A 6,193-nucleotide genomic window follows, 5' to 3' on the forward strand; every position below is an offset into this window, starting at 1 on the left:
TACTGAAGGCTTACCTGCAATCAGATGTGGAAATGTTGAGTATTATGTGTACTCCGTGCTAAAACAATAGGTTTTTAATATAGTTTTTCTTACTCATTAGAGGAAGAGATCTCTGGTTTTAGAATTCAGACCTGGTGCTTCTGACCTGGAAAAACAAGTCTTAGCCTGCCTGGCAGAAACGAATCTCTTGGTAGAAGCCACTCAATTAACAGCTTTTTGAAGTCAACTTTCCTTGCCCTAATTTTTCTATAAAGCCATAAGATGCCACTTGAAAGAGCAACAAAAACAACAGTGTAGACAGTACTGTGTAATTCGGAATCTTTGACATTCCTTTGTCTTGCAAGGCATCATTCATGCCCAGCTGGTACCTCAGCTGGTCCTAATTTAGGTAATGAAGTTCAGATCATGCAAGAACTTTCTCAAAATCCTGTGGTTTATGCTATTTCGTACTAAAGCAAAGTTGATATGTTTTGAAAAAAGCCACAAAAAAACCCTTTCTTGCTATTTCACTGAATCATTGATTTTAATTGAAAATTTCCAGCTGTGTTCCAGATTGCTGTAGAAATTGTATATTGACTTCTCTCAAAGAACTTCTCACTGTAAGTGATGTTAAAATTAATTTTCCTGGGTCATTCCTGGTGGCATGATGTTAAACAACAAGGAGATAATTTTTGCAGTATGTAGTTAGCAGACTGTGGATTTGCCATAGGAACCTGGTGTGTAAGCATTTTTTAGAGTAAGTTTAGGTGGTGCTTAATTAGATTCCTTGAACCTTTCAGAATTATTCCCCAGAATCCTTAGGTACATATTGAAGGTGTGACAGCCTGCCCAGTACTTTGGCAGAGGCCAGGAGACTAATACAAACCATGGGGACTGTTTGTGTTATGAGTCACTAAAGTGGAAAGAGCACATAATGATGGGAAACAATGAAGCACAACAGACTTAAAGCTTTTTAACACTATTCCTAGGAAAAAATTCCCTGAGGACTTTTGGCAGCTTCCATCTTTTGTAGCTGTTTCTGTCCTTTGGCAAGACAGGCCAAAAACTCTGCAGTGATTATTCATGCTGCTCTGCTCTGGATGATGTCAGGGGCTCCTACGTGCACTGGTAATAATTTCTACAGTGTTTTCCAGTGTGGTGTCGGTCTGGGGAGCATTACTTTAGAGCTGGCAGTAGTTTTAAGCACTGTGATATCTAAATGGGTTCAAAATCTCTCCTTAATGTTGTAATATATACTGGTAGCCTGTTTATTTGAGCAGCATTGTGCTGATATTACTGAGAAAGCTGAACTTGGCATAGTGGGTTTGGTTTTGAGATTTGATCTTTTTAGTTGCCAGTTAAAGGATGGGTTCTAGGACCAAAGACAGCATCATACCTGGATTCAGATACATTAAACTGTGGTTGAGTGTATTGATGCTAATCTGAGAACAGAAAGTAAACTTGAATATCTGACAAGGCTTTATAGTCCTGGTTTTGTCTCGGGCTGTGTGATCTTTGCATGAAAAGGCAGCTGCCTCTCGAGCAGGGCATCAGGAAGTCCCCAGGGACTGGGGAAATGCACTGAAACATAGTTACACACATAGTGACTGTTTGTTTCTATATCCTGCTATTCTTTCATTCAGTGCAAAGATGCTGGAGTTTATTTAAGTCTCCTATACCGGTACAAGGGGTTTGGCAAGTGTTTCATTTCTGTGTTTGTGTGTAGCTAGGAGACCTCTGCGAGTCACTAGACGATTACTCCCATGAGGTGCCTTGAAAAACCACAAACTGCTGGTGATTCACAGTAGAGGTTAGAAATGGACTTGAGCTCCAGATACAAATAACACTCATCAGAAGGAAATGCCAGAGGAGTTACTTTTCTAGGTTTTGCTACACTTGTTATCCAAGTTGCTGGTTTACATTTGTTTGTGATGCATATTCCTGGCTGGGTCTCTGTGTCACTTAATGTGCAAACCTCTCTGGTTTACTCTAGTTCTCATGCCAAACAGAAGGAAAGAAGGTGCAGTAGCCTGGGCTGAGTCAGGAGGACAAGCCTGCAACACAACTGAATTTGGTGACCTGTGTTAGCTGTGTCAGCCAGGTGAGAGTAATAAAGGAGTTTGCTTCCTTCTGAGCATCTTGATAGAGCACAAATGATTCCATGTTCTTTGCCTTCAACAGTGGACAGCCAGTGCAATGAATACACCACAATGACCTAAACTTCAGGAGCTTTTTCAAGTGATAGAGACTTTATTTAGGTTCTATGTCTGTCCCAAGACAGCTTTGCTTGTTATTAGCTTTTGTGAGTATCTAAAGGAGTTTCTTTCTGACTGTAACTATAATCTTAGCTAGTATTTTGCTTTGTTATTCCCTTGTCTTGATTTGGGATCCAAAGTCACTCAAGTGTCTGGCTTTTTGTGGGGGCAAACTCCATGTGCCAATAGGCTTGGGGTTGAAGGATCCACCAAGATGGAAAGATAAAAGAATGAGCATGGTGGTGTTACTTACACTGGTGAGAAAGACTATATTTGAAAATAAGTTAGAGCTCAAACTAAGAGAACAGTTGACAGGAAGTTAGACTTCAGGCTAAGGTTGTAGTCAGATACGCTTGAAGGTGGCAGAAGAGGGGAACTGAACAGCAGACACAATTTTTGAGAAGTAGCTGAAGGGAAATCTGGTGATGAAACAGTATCAGGATATAAAAGGATATAAAAAAGAATATAAAAGGAGACTTGTAGTCACCTTCAAGATGCAGCCATCTGGTGGAGAGGTAGCTGTTTTACTAGCTCTGAAGAGCCTTTGCTGTCAGGCTCTTAGGAGAGGCACTTGGAGATTCTGCATGGGAAGTAACTTCAGGGCATGTCAGACATGTCATATCTTTGTCAGTCACACTGATTGCTAAAATACACGCCTTAAACAAGGTTACATCACCTTTCTGGTAACATAGGAATTTTGTGAAACAAAGATAAACTGGAAACTATTTGATGAATCTAATTTAGTTTTGTATCTTGATGAAGTACTTAATGTTGTTTTCCATTTTCTTTAGCAAATGCAATGCTTAAACTTCTCTCTGAAGACTTAACAGTAGAAAGATGGGGCCTGATCAGTCAGAAGGCAACAGTCTAGGATCATACAGCAAACCACAGCACTGCAAGGCAGCCAGCCCAAGGGGCCAGTGTTAAACCTGGATGATCTGTTCATAAATACACTGCTTATACCTACATTCACTCTCTGTTCCCACACTGAACCAGCCAATGCCAGCCACATTACCTATTATAACTTAATTTGTAGAACACACATGTAACAAAATACTAGAGATCTGGCCAACACAGAAGATCATTCCAGAAATTAAGTCTTGCTCTTTAAAAGGGATTATTTCAAGTAAATGAAATTCTGAGTGGAGACTAACATTTGTGCAGGAATGTGCATGTAGTGTAGGAATGACAGTGCACAGAATACAGTTGATCCGAGGGCTTAGGTTGTTAGATGGAGCACCTAATAAGATGTCTGGTTCTCTGGTATTGTGTTAGATAAAAGTTGGCATTGGTATACTGGTATTCAGTCTGTTTTTCAAAAATGTGGGATTACAATTCTGTAATATTTAAACTGCCTCCACCCCCCTAAAAAGCCAAACAGCCCAGAACACAACCCCCGTTCTCCTAGCAAAACAACTCTTTCAGTGTTTATAGAGTTCTACTAATGCAGTGTAGGTGTGCTAAGCAGGAGTCCTTCCTTCTTTCATCTGTAGCCATAGACATAACTTCCCAAGTGTTACCCTGGGAACCCAACTAGCACAACTTTTAAGTTATACTTAACTGTCTTTGTAACCTCTAATTATCATGAGAGGTAATAACAAATCTGTGTGTATTTGTATCATGGCAGTTCCCAAATTAGACACAAATAATCAAGATGCAAAAACAACACCCAGAGGTCTGCCTGATCCATATGCTTATTAGAATGGAATTAATATTATCCTCTTGCAACACAGGGAGCAACACTAGATAGAGGCTCAGTCACACCTAGACCAGAAAGTCCTTTCTCCTGATCCCTCCCCTCTCTTTTAATTGAAGCAACAAGTTTAAGTAAGCAATACATATTGATAGAATTGTGTCCTTCATACCTTCAGTGTTAATGCAGTGTTGATTGTTTGTAGACAGCATCCTGAAAGAGGTGAGCAAGATCTGGGTAGATGGAGGAACAAAATAGAAATGAGAGAAAAATCAACTGGAGTGACCCCATATGCAAGGATGTTCTTGCAAAGATCAGGTTGGGTCAGAGGGGAACTTACACTGAATATTCAAGTTAGGCACATCAAGCCTCCAGTAATATGATAAGAAGATAATGACAGGAAAAAATGAGGTTGGTGAGGTAGAAGAAAATAGTATATTGAATTGAGAGAGGCAGGGAAAAAAAGATAACATTAGTATCAAACAATACTAATCAGTAACAAAGGAACGGTGGAGTTGGCAATGATAACTTCACTGACAAGATAGAACAAATGAACCTACAGCATGTCCACAGACTACAGGCTGAAGCTCAATCACAGAGAAGAGTCAGAAGGGAAGAAAGGGAAGCTGGCACAATTATATTTGTTTTTCCATCCACAGGACTCTCTGCAGCCCCAGCCAAGCAAAGTGTGCTGTCTTGGATCGCTGTGGTCAGCATGCAAGAAGCCAGGTCACAAATAGGGAATTGCAGCTGAACAAGTTGCTGGCAATTTAAAATACCACCTTTTATGCAGATACTTTAAGGGAGTGTAGGGGCCAAACAATGAAAACAAATTGAAAACCATTCTTGGTACTGCCTTACTTATTATTTGAAGCACATTTCTTCCAGTAAATACCCGTGAGGCAGACACAGAGACACTGGGCTTGCAGTAAGTGCAGTCCTTGCCTCAGCCCTTTTTCCAGCCTAAAGCTTGCAGTAGTGCTCAGGAGCAGTGCTCATGGACCAGGGCTCCTTGGGATAGGTGCTATACAAACTCTCCAAGTTGTGGGTAAATCCTCAGAAGTACCCTATATGACATACAGGCTTAGGTCTCATTTTAAAAAGTGATACAGGCACTTAGCTGCTGTTTTCCCATTAATTAATTCCCTTTTCCTTTTTGGCAGATAACAGAAGGCTTTCCTGTTTGCTCAGTCTGATTGCTGCCTTCCTTAAATCATTGGTTTTGCAGACATTTTCCATGAAGGTATGAAGAATATATAATATTTCCATGGGCAGGATCAATGGCTTTGTTTTTTAGGGTTTGGTTGTTCTGCCAAAAGCGTGACTATTTTCTGCTGTTCATACTACTTAAATTCCCCAGCTGGGAAAAGTGCCTTTGATGTCAGTTGACCTACATATACAGAGAACAATTGAGGGAATTTGTAACGTGTTTGGGTATGTTTGTATCTTCATGACTCTGAATGTACTGGGGTTTTTCTATTGTCAGTCTTTCTTCTTTTGAATTCACTTCAGCAGTCGCTGAAGTTTGTATAAGTTCAGAGAGGCTCCTGTCTGTTTTGGACTGAGGTCAGTGTGTGATTCTGAGGTTGAATAACTGATGATTGAGTTGGATGTTAGAGACGTTTCTGAAGCTGTTGATTATAATAATAGCTTGCTTGATATCAAACTTGCAAACTGTTCATATGAAGATGTAGTTAGCCAAAATTAATGGTGGTATATGAGCTATTTAATATTTTAAGATGTATTGAATTGTTAAAAAGATGAATTTCTAAGGAAGTGGAAGTAGTACTGTTATTGAAACAGGCTGCAGTAGAGGACTGAAAGATAAATGTTTAGAGAATGATTATGTTCCTCCTCAATTCTAATATGTGACTCAGCAGTTTGTACACAAAAATGTAATGTATATGTTTGAAAACACTCTCTTTAGCTGAGGATGTTGTGGTGTGTGTGTGTGTGTGTACATGCTTTTGTATTAAGAATGTTTGACAAGAAATGGGGGTTAAAAAAACTGTCCCTCAGGGATTATGCAGCCATTAGGAGACAAATTGGCTCTCTGGCTGCATATCCCTATTTAAAGCCTCTAATGAACACTGCAATACAGAATGGTTGTTACTTCTAGGACTGTAAGTATTTTTGATCTCTGAATAATATTTCTAAGTTGCTAGTGATATATTTTTTCCTAAGAAATCTGAAAAGCAGGGGGAAATTATTTTACTAGTGACAGTGCTAGTGACAGACATTGGTTGAAGTGGGATAGCCAGGAATT

This window comes from Taeniopygia guttata, chromosome 10 (genome assembly GCF_048771995.1).
Source record: "Taeniopygia guttata chromosome 10, bTaeGut7.mat, whole genome shotgun sequence".
Taxonomy (NCBI): Eukaryota; Metazoa; Chordata; class Aves; order Passeriformes; family Estrildidae; genus Taeniopygia; species Taeniopygia guttata.